Genomic DNA, 14,101 nt, shown 5'->3' on the forward strand with positions numbered 1-14,101 from the left:
TAATAATAATTGTAGTCGTTTTGAAACAAACCATGGAACATTTATAAAACATACAAACCAAAAATGCCCAGGTTTAAAATTCATGTTAGAAAATTGTTCAATTTCTCATGCTTATATTAACTGTTTGCCTAAAATGAATTCTATTTGAAAGTAAAGTCCTAAATATATACGTATTGATGTGGACATAAACATCGTTATACAATCCATATAACTTTTCAGCAAATATTTCTCATGCAAACACTCGTGATGTTTGCTTTTGGCTGGTACGCGTGTTATTTGAATTTGTAAAATGCGAATTTAATCAATGCGAGCTGGGTTCGTTCGATTCTCCTCATCAAAACGTTCCGCTTGAATTCCAAACAATTCCATCTATCCCTGTGAATACTGCGAGTTCGACGAATAGAAGAGGGTGTTAAGATTATATGAAAAGCTCTCAAAAATAGTAACAAGACAATCTTATACGCTAAACTGTAATTTAAGCAAAATTGTTTATTGAAATAAAATAAACATATAATCCACTTTTTTGTAATCTATAGAAGGTTATAAGAGTCAACTTTTGGGACATATTACTTTTTCAACTTGCTTAATGAACACCTACATACGTAATCTCGAAATATTAAAAAATGTTTTTATTGATCGAAGTTTTTCATAGACTCACAATCTTCCATTTTTTGTTGGTTATAATTACTGCTTGAAATTTGCACATGTGCACAATTTTATTCCTTTTAAATTATCTAAACTTGAATTTATATTTCTCTCAAACACGATTATCAATATAAATAATTATAAAAACATGGGAATCAATTCTTTTTTCAAATTTGTCGTACCTTTTTCTATAAAATATTTAACAAATAGGTTAAATTACTAGACATAGTTTTTATTAAATTGCTAGTACGAATATTTATCAAATCTAATTTTGTTATTATATATATCAAACGAAGTTAAGAATGGAAAATTCAAAAATTATTATTTTATACACTATATTTGCTATATTTAATACCAATAGACTATCTATAAATATAACTAACTATGAATAACGGGCTGAAAATAGATAACTTTCTGCAGTAATAGTAAAATGTTTGCAATTTTCAATAGAAGATTTGATGAGAAAAGAGTCGTCTTCTAAAGATTGATAGGTAAATAAGAGCATTCTTGCGTAGTATCGATAACTGCACGTCTATAAAAATTATTGGAATATTCTTACAAACTTTTGAAATCCAATTTCATTTTATGCACTAGCTTCGCGCCTCATTTTTAACTTAAAACTATATGATCAGTATTCTCTTTTACTCGACACCTTTTTATCAAATCTTTCAGGCGAATTTCGCTTGAGTTAACGGGAACAAATTTGGTGTCGCATAATTTCACGAAATTTCAATTCGCGGAATTTCTTTATGTAGCTTCGCTAATGGCTTCTCTTAAATCCACCGACATTTTATTACACTTAAACCCCCTACGGCATCTAATTTTAACGCTCGCTGGAAAGAATTATTTTTAGACGAGCAAAAAGATAGCTTAATTATTCCCAAGCTTAACAAACTTATGTATGATGGTTTTATAAAAGCTCGTGATCGTACACGTATGATACACACTAGCGCAAGGACGTGGGAACACGGATTTGCACGAAGCCACATTGAAACTGGAGGAAATTTGTCGTAGCTGTCGGGAGCTGCATTCAGTTTATGCAAATATGCATTACAATATAGCACGGTATCTATCCAGTATTGCATGCATTTTTACATTTTCATATACGTATTTACATGTACACAGAGATTCACCTACACATACACAAACTTCTGTTTCTGCCATCTATTTTCTCGTATATCTTCTCAGCGTTTCTAAATATCAGTACAAAATAAACCGCACTTTCATCTAAAATTACAGCTGATTGAAAAATAATATGGAAATTTTCATATTGTCCAAAATATAAACGGTCATATTGAACAAATATGTTAAGATATAAAAAGAATAATGACAGAATCTGAAAGAGAATGCTCCAAAATCGTAAGAACACATGCGACAAAAGGGGATCTTTTTATGTTTTCCATCATTTCCAGTAATCCAAAAAGAAAAAAAAAATGCGTCGTTTTGCACCGAAAAGGGTTAATTTGATAGTTTATTAACCAAAGTATCAAGAGACACGGTAGTGTCTCGACGGCAAGTACAGAAAAAAGTAGATAATGACATGTATATACGGCCGTCGAGGCACTACTCTCTTATACAGCAAGTTTGGCTGTCCTAATTTTCAAACCGATTTTTCTTTGTGAATAATCCACTATCATGATTTAAGCAAAGCTTTTCTTAAAATGGTTTTGAACGAGCTTTCATTATAATATAAATGACTAGTAGCCGAATTTAATATCAGTAATGAAGAATATAAATTACTATTTTAATTATAGCTTTCATATTTTACGTATAAAAATTTTATCAAATAAAGTTATTGTCAGTAAATTAGTGTTGTGTGAAAATTGGAGATGGGTCTAGTATTAGCTGCTTATTAAGAATCAACTCCTCTGATATTATATTTACAATGATTTAATCGAAATTAGATTAATAATAAATCTACCTTCACTTTTAAATATTGTTAAATTTGAAATAAATAAAATATGTATGAATTGTGCGAAGATAACAGACAGAGAAAAATAAATTTCACGTTTACCATATTTAATGACTTTTCATGACTACTTAGCAGTTAAGTATCCCATTTTAACGTTTTTAGCATTTAAAGTAATTTAATTAGGCTAACTGGAGAGCGATGGTAGAGTGAGAAAATCAAATCATAAAGCTGATATACGTTCTTAAGCCAGTCAGTAGGGATAATTTTCTCGAAATAACGAGTGCGGTACTCCACTTTGTATTTTGTACACGAGTGGAATTTAATGGGCTTTTTCCTGTACTTATACATGCAGCTTTTGATTGCTCTTTCCGCCATTAATTGGATTCTTTCTTTTCCTTTTCTGCATACGCAAGCAAAATAGTAAGTATTATGCCCATTCTAACCATAGAAAGCTCCAACACACTGCAATGCACAAAGTATAATATATTGTTTTTATAATAATACATGGTAAATCATCGTATTTTATCATTTTTTTCATAGTTTTTCATCATAAGGTCGTTGAAATATCCACATTTAATGGCACAAAACAAACAAGTATTTTCAGATTAAACATTCGAACTTATTTTATTGTTGGTTCTTCTCGGGATAGACCAATTAAAATTCCTTCGATAGAAGATCTTAAAAATCGAATATGAGTAAACCACGATAAAATGGTTCTTTCGAAAAAAGCAAAAGTTAAACTGTTTCGGACAGACGCATTTGGTCAGCTAAGCATTTATCAATTTACTATAAAATAAGAGAAAAGAAAAAAATTTGTAACGCATTTAACTTTGGATAATAGTAATTTAATGAAAGGGTATTTACTCTTTTGGACGTGGATTAGATATATCGGTCACAATGTTTTTTGTAGGATTTCTTTGATTGCTTTCATAAAAAATATCACCTTATTTGTTTTTAACAATTTTTAGAAGTTTACATTTAAATAAATAAGCATTTTGTGAACATTGTATGGTACACCACGTCTCTTTAGAGAATAATTCATATTCGTTTAAACATATATTATTAAATGATGTTTAATTAAATAAAATTATAAATTTTACTTATATATAAATATACAAAAACCAATATAATATACGATAAACTGATTATCCAAATAAATATGTTTGCGCAATTCGATAATTTGACAGACACATTTGCATTATTTTATTTGTAAAATAAACACTATTAAAGTTTTAAATATATTTTTTAATATTAGCTTATACACTATCCAAGATATAAAATCAGGTTTCTGATCTATCCGATATCTGCAGCATATTACATGACTTTTTAAACGTATGTGTGCTGGAACGGACAGGTCTGAAAAGGTTACATTAATGCTAGTTGCACCAATAACCTTTAGTTAATTTAAGTCACTCACCTTAACATAAGTCCATTCTTATGCATTTTGAAGAAAAACAGCGACAGGCATAGTTCAATCGTATAGCGTAGCTCAATCTTCAAAACTGATACTCTTTTTCGGCACCTTCTAACCGCACATATGGGTCATTCGTGCTTATGTCAATTCAATAATCTAAAACTGTACTATATAAAATCTAAAAAATAATTATAGTATTTTTTCAATATCCTAATTAGTAGCTTAGATATAATTGTAATACAAAAATATTATTCATTAATTGATAATTCAATAATCGAACAAATTTAGTTGAAAAAATATATTGTAACATTGAAAAACTCGTGAATGAAAACAACCCTTGTGTCCGATTTGTGAGTTAAACAAAATTGTGATCATTTAGAGCTTAAGGTTGTTATTTATAAAAAAGAATTTATAGATGGTATAAGAATATGTTTGGTAAGTAATCAAAATAATAGAGATTTTAAAAGCTTCCAGGAAAGTGGAAATGGAAGAGAAATGTAACATACACTTGGATTTGATCGCAATCTCTAGCTGCAAACACCTGCAACATCCAGTGATATTTACCTAGATCGATGTGCCCGAGTTCCAAGTCTTCACTGGCCAATGACCCTACGTTACTCCGCATAACCACCAAGTGACGTCATTATCGAATCTCACACTTATCACGCCCCTATATCTACTCTCGCCGTTTCCATGCCTTCAAAAATTTTCGCATCAAATAAATTTAACTCTCATCGGACTACGATATGACTTTGAAAAACATTTAAAGAGACATTTTTTAATAATTTCATATTGCATTTCAAAAAAAAAGTTTTTAGGTTTTTATTTTTAATTAACAATGAATGCTAGAGGAAGCATTTGTAAATTTTGAGTTAGTTATGACATTAGAAAACTTTTTCACATCATATAGTAAATGATTCATCATAAAAACACATGGTACCTAGCTAACGTTTATTTCACTCCGCTTTATTTACTTTTTACATAATTTAAGAATTTAACGAAGAGCAAAAACTAATCCTTTCTTTCTGTACAATATTTTATACCGATGGATGTTTAATTTTTAATTAGTACATTGGCGAAAGATTAGCAATGGGTGGATATTTATCAAATTAATATAAAACTTTAATAGTAAATAAAAAAATGGACTAATTTTTTATTCGAGAAACATTTTCAATCAAACTCGTTCTGATTATGAATTTTTATGCATTAGCAAACAGTTTGCATTGGACATTTATCAAATTAATATTGCGGCAGCAGGTGTTTTTTCCTGGAGAAGCTATCGTGTACGTATCATCAGAGTTTATGCCGCATTATTTAACCGGTATGGGTGGTTAAAAAGCACCAAGCTACTCACACACATGAATACATGTAATTTTCAGCGCTTAATTCCGCGTAGCTTATGCACTAGCCAGAACTTGCCGTAACACTTTGGCGAAAATTCAGCATATTTTTGCATAAAGCTCAGCCCTCTCGCTTTTACGGCCCGATAAAGCTACGAGATTCTTCGAAACTTTCCTCCCTTGACTTTCAAACCTGTGCTGTAGCTTTTGCCTCCATCATCACAAAGTCTACCTTTTGCTTAAATCCAACTTAATTCTTCCCCTTAATTTATTAGAAATTTAATTAACTACTTCTATCCTGTGGTCAGTGAACATTATAACAATTTTCAATTCAGAGAAAATCATTCCACCATTGTTTTGTACCCTTTCACGTATGCCATCATAAATAATGACGATAAATGGACTCTAGTTGAGAGTTTAATGTGGCAGAAGTCAATTTCGAAAACGATAATTAGTCTTGCATTGATAAAATACATTTAAAAGCTCGTTTTGCATTGGTACATATTGAAGCTTTTAACTCGTAAAGTGCCATCTGCGTGTTTGACCTTCAATGACTATTTTACGCACTTACAATATATTTTATCTAGTTTATAAATAAAAAATTGTATTATCAAACTGTACTGATAATAAAGGAGACAGTTAAAGATTCATGCATTTAATAATTTTTTTCTAATAAAAAGATAGCCTATACTTTCAATTCACATATATAGCATAAAATTAGACGCTTACGCTTGGAAAATGTTCTTTATGTAATTTTAAGGAAGAATGCCCTTTAAGGGTTAAGTGAGAATAAATTGTTCACTTGTGACTATATACTGTAATAGATCCTATGCGATTGAAAGCAAACAAGGCCAATAAACGTTTCATCAAGTAACGGGTCTAACATTCGTTTTAGTTAACTCGACGGCGTGCGTCGTGGCGGTGCATGTACTTGCCGTCAAGGCACTAGCGTGTCCCCTGATAGGTATAGGAAAACAAACTGTATTTAAACCGGAAAAGGTGACCTTCAGGAGTTTCTTGTTCCGGTTGTGTAGCAAAGATAATTAATACGTTGTGCACACACGTGTCCTTCTAGTATGATCTTTATAAACTTAAGAGAGGACTTCCAATTTAAGTATCTAATGTGATAGATGTGTTTTAATATTTTTCTTTTAAGGCGCAAGACTAATTTTGGTGAGATTAGAATAAAATTGCCAGATAGCTACAGAGTTTGGTTAATTACCAGGCTTGGGATTACTTCGTGCCAGCCCAAACAATCCAGAAATAGGGAGGGTATTTAACCCTTACATGGCACATAGGGGTTAGAATGACCCGAACAATAATTTGGTTTTTACTAAAATCATTCACATTGTATTTTCTTTCGGGTCTTTTGAAAGAATGTAAAATTAAGTTTTCGTTTAAAAAATTAATACATGCTGAATTTTGAGATTTGAAGAACACTCGAGAAATTTGTTATCTTGTTTAAGTTAGTATTCTTTTTTCGGCGATGATTAATTTTCATCAGGGCCTGCGATGACCCCGGTATATTACTAACCTTTTACTGAGACATTGTTCTACGTAAGAATTAAAATATAGATTTATATCATTTTTAGCTCCATATATGTCAGTTACTAAAATTCTGTAACTATATACTGGCAGTAATAAGCGACTACGTATTTTTTCATTTCGGCCTTCCAATTAGTTGAATATCATTCGGTACAGCGAGTGCCCCAAATCGCTTGTGTTTACACTTTTTTAAAGTGTGTATACGAAATTAAAGATTTTAAATTGATCAAAGACATTTCTTTATAAGCGTATATTCTGTTTATTTAATTTATTGACTATACTTTCAACTTTCGATTCAAATCGGAAGTGGTTTCTTTTTTAACACAACCTTTTTTTCTAAGAGAAGATGGCTTTTTTATTACAGGTTTCAGTTCTACGTAGAAAATAAGAACTACATTTTGTATGAAATTGTTGTTGAGAGAATTGTCAATTTTAACCTTCAAATGACCTCCGTAGACCCGTATCACCGCTTTTATTGCAGAACTACAAAAAATTGTGCAGTTTTAAACCGGATGTTGACAATATGACCATGAAATAGAGTAAGATTCGTTTATAAATGACTGACTTTGACTGGCTGAAGTTATGAAGCATTTTACTTATTTTTGACAAGGTAATACGGGTTTTCGGAGGCCATTTATTTTATTAACTTAGAGCTGGTATATTTTTAAAATAAGTTTCAGATAAAATATTCTATTTCTTCATGTAGAATCAACATTTTTAATAAAAAAATATCGTGTTCTGTTTAAAATGATGAACTCCCAGTGGAAAATGCCTATTTCCAGTTTGAGCCGGAATTTGAAAATAGTAGCCATTCAATAGAGCGCATGTATACTTTATAAAGTCTTTAGTGAATTTGAATTTTTCAATTCTATATATTTTTTAAATAAGTGATACTTGAGGCTTGGGATGTCCTGTATACAAACTGTTAACTAAAATAGAATGCCTAATGTTATAGAATTGGGTTAAATCTATCAATTTTAGAATAAATTCTTTCTGAGGCTGGCCTTCCCCCTTGCAAGATTTTGTTGATATGCAAGAATTAATCTTAGGTCCAGTATATTCTCTGAAACTACATTTTGTTTGTAGACTTAAAATTGGATATTTAAATAGATTTTCTAAATGTGTGATTTTGAAACTAATTTAATTATTTTTAAAGAAAAGCGTAGCTTCTTTTTTGTTAAGCGAAAGACCTTTGTTAAAATATTTATTTATCTTGTTCCGGTAATATGATCAAATTGGCTTACAGTGAAATCTTTAGATTCGCTGCTCTTCAAAATAAGAAGTTAATTCCTTGGATTGTGGTACAACAAAGATTCTCCAAGCGGATCAAAGCTAATAATAATTCTATGAAGTGAGGTCATAGAATAGAAGAGAACAATATGTTGTTCTCTCTATTGAGTCTATTCGTACTAGCGAGAAAACTACTTTTCGTGAATTAGGGATTAAATATTATTTAATCAACTCAGTACATTTGCTAATTAACATTAACCATGTTGATAATTTGTCATATTAATTTGTTGGAATATTATACTGAAAATCTAAATGCGAAAAGTATTATATGTTACAAAAAATAATATTTGATGATCTTTATACGAATAATTATATTATTATTGATAGAATATATGAGTTTTTGAACTCTATACTATACAAAATTATTTAGTGTCAGTATGTAAGATATTTCGATATAGAATTATCGAGTTTCCTTGGAACAATTCAAGATAATGATGCTATAATTTAATAAAGGTCAATTCATTTAAAGGTTTGCATGCAACAGCTTTCTACGTGATGAAGGGATAGGATGGGTAACCTAACCCTTCTTCTTCTTCTTCTTGCTAGTCTTCAACACCGGAAACTCGCAATTCACCTACATCCCTCCTCCCATCTTCCGTTTCCTGTGCAAGGATTTCCAGTGCAGACTTACCTTTGGTAAAGCTAATTACTGCTTTCTCCGCACTCGTGTTCCACTTAACATACAAATTCCAGTTAGGCAACAAAAATTACTGCTGGATCGTCTGACAATTTTATATTATTATTATAATCTATCAATAATTATATGAAAGAGAGGACAAGAAGGAGAAAACGCGTAAGTCTATGAATATTATTTATGCAAGTCAGAACTTGATTACTTTCTTAATAAACTTTATTTATAATCATTTATTAATGACACTTCTTTTGTAAGAATATTTTAAATATGCTAAATTATTGTATTTAAAAATATACAACAAAAATGAATAAAAAAACAGCACTTTTGGTAGAATAAGTATAAATTAGCAATAGATAGCAACATTATATTTTATTCCATTTGCGTGAGCGATAGGTGCCCGTACTAAACTTCAACATAACTGAGTTGAGATAAAAATCAATAGAAAATTTTGGTACTGTTATATTACTTAGCTTTTTTTTCTCCTAGTAAAGCTTAAGCAAAAGATTTTTATTCGTTAATCGCGGGATTAAGGTCTTGGATTAGGAAATACGCAGCGCATTTTCCTACTGTATAAAAAATCTATTCTGAGCATGATTAAAAAAATTGCTGCTTTCCATCATCCATACTGCATTCGATTTTAAAATAGCAATTGAGTAATGCTTTTGTTATTAATCACAAAGTGAAACTCGTCGAAGCTGGTTTCATAAAACATTACTCATTTTTGATAAAAAATTCTGATTGATAACTCGACCTTAAATAAAATATAATACAAAATATAGTAGTTCGTGGAAAAGACTTAAACAGTACATAGGGGTAACAATCGAGAAAAAATCTTCGAGAGTTTTTGAATAGGAATATCAGTAAGACTTACATCCGTTTGCCCATGCATGAACACTGAAAATCCTTAGCTCAAGTGATTTTCCCAGGACAGTATTTCGCGAGTTTTAGTATATATACTATATATTCAAGCAAACTTAATTTTACTGCGTAAGCCTAGTAGATTCTACTATACCTGTACCTGGGTATTATGGTCTATAACTTTTGGAGAATTACTGAGAGAGTAATAATACAAGTTGCACAAACGTCGAAGTAAGGCCGTTAATTAGACAAATGCGAGCATGGTGTTATCTGATAAAACTGCATCCTTTTGGATATTATATAAATACATGTGTCTATATATATATATAATAGATACACATATTTCATCCTAATTAATTAATGCGACGCATTAGATTTATCCAGCGAATAAATGGTTTAATGTCCTCCTCAGCATCGTTATAGAATTTACATCAGTGAATGGAACGAAGTCACAGATATGTGATTGATAGTGAAATGGTGTATGTGAGGATTTGGGGAAGGAATGAGAGAACATTTCTAGGATGTGAAGAAAAATTGATATAGAAAGTGACCGCAATTAACTCATACTAAACCGACAAATGTCAAATATTGTGAATGTGATTTTGAGAATAAAATTATTATAAAGAATTTTTTATTTATAGCTATTGATTAAAAAGTTATAATGATTTGAAAAGTTTTTAATTGGGGACTTCCTATTGGTTGAACTATTCGAGGACCTTTTCTTATTGGTCAGGCATTGCTTTGCTAATCCAAGGACTAATAGGAAGCTTCGAAGCAAGGAATTTTTAATCCTGATTAACTTTTTAATTAAGGGGTAGATAAAAAAAGTGTATAAAAATGTTATTCTTAAAAGCCATCATTCTACATGACTTTATAAGTTTGACATGAGTTAAATGGACATCTTGTTACATATATAACAGATTGAGTTGGTGGTGAGAGGAGATGAAGTAGGATGGTAGATTAAATGGGAGGGGGGTAAAAAGGGATGAGTTGGTCTATGGAAGGTAACGATACGACAACGAGGGTATCTGAGCCGGTAGTTCATGGATAGAATACCTTTGGGGTAGTTACGTATGCGGGGAAACCGCAACTACGGTCGACCACCTGCTCCAATTACGCTCGTTAGGGCTAGGTCACCCTCTAGGTACACGAAGTACCCCTCAATGACACAGAAAAATAACTTTTACTCGCTCTAAGATCAGAAAACCTCCTTCTTTTTTTACAATTATCATTACGACATTATTATTATTTTTTAATCAATCTTGTCATTTTCCCTTTATTAGCTCTATTAAGTAAAAATTTAATTAAATGCAAATAGCAATTCTTCACTGATCTCCATTATCATTACTATTTTGGCCCCTATCGTGATTTTACATCAAGTACTCTGTGTTTGATTTGCTATCGTTTTCACGGAAAACGAGCAATGAAAGGAAGCAATAACGACGGACGTTATTAATTGAGGAGATACGTTTTTAATTAGAAAAGGTGAAGGTGAATTACGCGGTCCTTAAATTTTGTCGATGAATAGCTACGTTGGAAATTGCATGGCGAGAATGGTAATAGCATGTCGCGGTTCCAGTTGCTAGAAACCCTTACCAATACAGCTGTTAGCTCGATAGTGGTTTCTAAAAGTCTATGAGAAATCTCTTTCATGAAATTTTATCATCATAAGAGGGTACATTTAATAAATGAAATTTCGAAAAAAGTTTACTTATTTTTTTCATTTTTAACAAAACCTTATCAAAATTATATTTAACTAGTATTTACTTATGACAAATTGATTTACAATACAGAACAATAAACAGTATATATTGTTCTGACGAATAGTAGGGGTGAAACGGGGGAGGGGCATATTTACAATATGAAGATAATACCGCTATAGCTGTTAGCTCGATAGTAACATGGAAACTCTATGAGTAGACTTCTTCACATAAATTCGTTAAGTTAAGTAGCAAATGTGTACTAAATGTTAACTCGCTGAAAGTTTATTATTATTTTCTTGGATAACTGTTAATATAATAGCTATAGAGATTAATTATCTACAACAAATTGTTTAGTATATTTTATTTTTATGAAAACGAGGTGTTGGGAGAATTTAACAGAGAAGGTCTTTCCTAATAAAACTAATAGTTTTGAAAAGTTTATGAACAAAAACCGTTCGTTAAAATTTGATCAACATAAGCATTTATAAATGTAATAAGAGAAATGTTATGTTTAATTTGACAGTGGCATAAGGTTAGTTTAAAAAAATGACTAAAGCTTATATATATATTTGTGAGATTTATGTTTTCCTTTGTAGAAATTATTATGAATAAATGTTGCAAAAACATTGACTTTTTCTACTTTCAATTAAGATAACTTGAATTTTAGTAAAAGATTACTATTTTTTTCTCATGCTCATCCATATTGTACTTAATTAGTAATTATTTGAAAAGATGTTTCTATACTATATTATTATTGTGAAAAGAATGTGTGCAGAGGTTGATACGGTATATAGACTCAAAAATAAGAAAAAAATTCTTGTTCAATAGACTTGTCAGCTCAGTAATAGTTTTGGAAAGTCTGCGAACAAACTCGTCCATGAACTTTGATCAAGATAAGCAGCAAAATGTAATAAATGTGAAATCACGTTGAAACTTTATTATTATTTTCTCTTGTACTTATATGAATATTGAGCTTAGATGATAATTATCTGTAAAAAATTGGTTAATATACTTTATTATTCTGACGAAAAGAAAATAATGATTTTAGAGGTAGCTCTTTAACAAACAAAAAAAACTTTACCAATACAGTTTTTAGTTTGAGAAAACTCTTGCATGAAATTTGATCAAGATAAGCAGCAAGTTTTAATGAATCATATCTCGACCAAACTTCATTCTTATTTGATTTAATAACGTTTTCTTAATATTGCATTTTATATGTAATTTAGCTAAAAAAATGTTTAAATTGCACATTTAATTAAAACATAAATTATTCGAATGAAAAGAACGAGAGAATGAACTAAACTCGTGTCAATATAGTTGTTTTAACTGGATGAGATAGTTTTGGAAAGTCTGAGAGCAAACTTTATCATAGGATTTGATCAAAATGCGCAATAAATTAACCATAATTAAATTACAATTTTGATCAAACGTTATTATTATTTTCACTAAAGCAATAACTTATCAGTTTTGTATTTAATTGGTTATTAATAGCAAAAAATGTTTTTCACAGTATAAAATACAAAAACTTTTGATATTGATAAAAAATAGGAGGATTTGAGGTGACGGTTTAAACGATATAAACAACTAAAGAGTATAATAATGAAATATTGCTATAATAGCTAAAAATATAGAAACCTTGCCCAATACGTACAGCTTATAGTGGTAGCGACTTGAGAAAGTGTAAGAGTTTGAGTAGCCACTATAGCAGCTCCTTTTCAAAGAAACTTCACAAAACTTTTGTGAAAGAAACTTTGTCACTCTTGTATTTCTTCGCGATCCTCGATCGATATACTATATAAACAGACCAACTTGATAATATTGGTTCCCTTATAATGTTTTTTTAATGATAGATAAGAAAATTGTAGCCTTCCTCAAAACTATACAAATTATTTAAATTTATTATGTTACGACTAAACTAACAAATTGTAGATTTAAATGATTCGATAATTAATTGAAGTTTCCTGAACGTGAAACAGTAAAAAATCTCTGCTCTTATTCGTGGCTTGTGGAATTTTGTAAAGATATAACAATAAGTTTTATTACGAACAGAAGGAAATAAAAGGGTAGCCAGTGAGACGTATATGTAGTAGAGTTTCAAGTTGTTATTTGTACGTGGAATTGTTTCTCAATATTTTCGCGTTCCTTCTGTGTTGGTTCGATTTTCGTCTCGAAATTGTTTCGCTGCTTTCTCGTCTGTTCGTTTTTTCTTTCTACAAGTGAACGGAATTTCGTGCTTCACTCGCGCGATATGAGCATTGTGGGAGGATTTCTGGCAGTACTGACCCGAGAAATTTATGACCAGTTGCCATTATCGGGGCTGTTATTGGTGCTTTAATCAACGTACAATAATATATCCGCTTCGCGTAACATACCTCGTAAAAGTGAAAATATTTTACCAGCAATACCCAACTGTGTCGCCCTGCAAAATATTGCATGGTTTATCACGTTGAACTTGTCGTTACGATAAAAACCGTGGTATAATCCCACGTGGAAATCGTTCAAAAGCTACTCGAGAGAACTACCCTAGCTATACTCTATCGGTAAATATTTATCTACTTACGTAGGTATACCAGCTTATCATAGAAAACATCATTTTCAATTTTCCAAACTATAATTTAACGTTTTCTTAAAAATCAGAATAACTGGCAAATGAGAATATTGAATTTAAGAAAAAATGAAGCCGTGGTAACTGCAGGGGTTTCCGATATAATGAGGGAAATCTGCGGTTTATCTAATTATTTGGGTGAATTTTTAGAAACT

At 30.7% G+C, this 14,101-nt stretch overlaps 1 protein-coding gene across 1 annotated transcript in view; it reads left to right on the forward strand.

Annotated features, from left to right (window-relative positions):
- LOC136784706 (uncharacterized) overlaps positions 1-14,101 on the forward strand; it is a 116,671-nt gene that overhangs the window by 47,838 nt on the left and 54,732 nt on the right. The gene's annotated exons all lie outside the window — the stretch shown is intronic.

Source organism: Prorops nasuta, unplaced genomic scaffold (assembly GCF_024137725.1).
Source record: "Prorops nasuta isolate Cenicafe-Biocafe unplaced genomic scaffold, Cenicafe_Pnas_1.2 PNAS00003, whole genome shotgun sequence".
Taxonomy (NCBI): domain Eukaryota; kingdom Metazoa; phylum Arthropoda; class Insecta; order Hymenoptera; family Bethylidae; genus Prorops; species Prorops nasuta.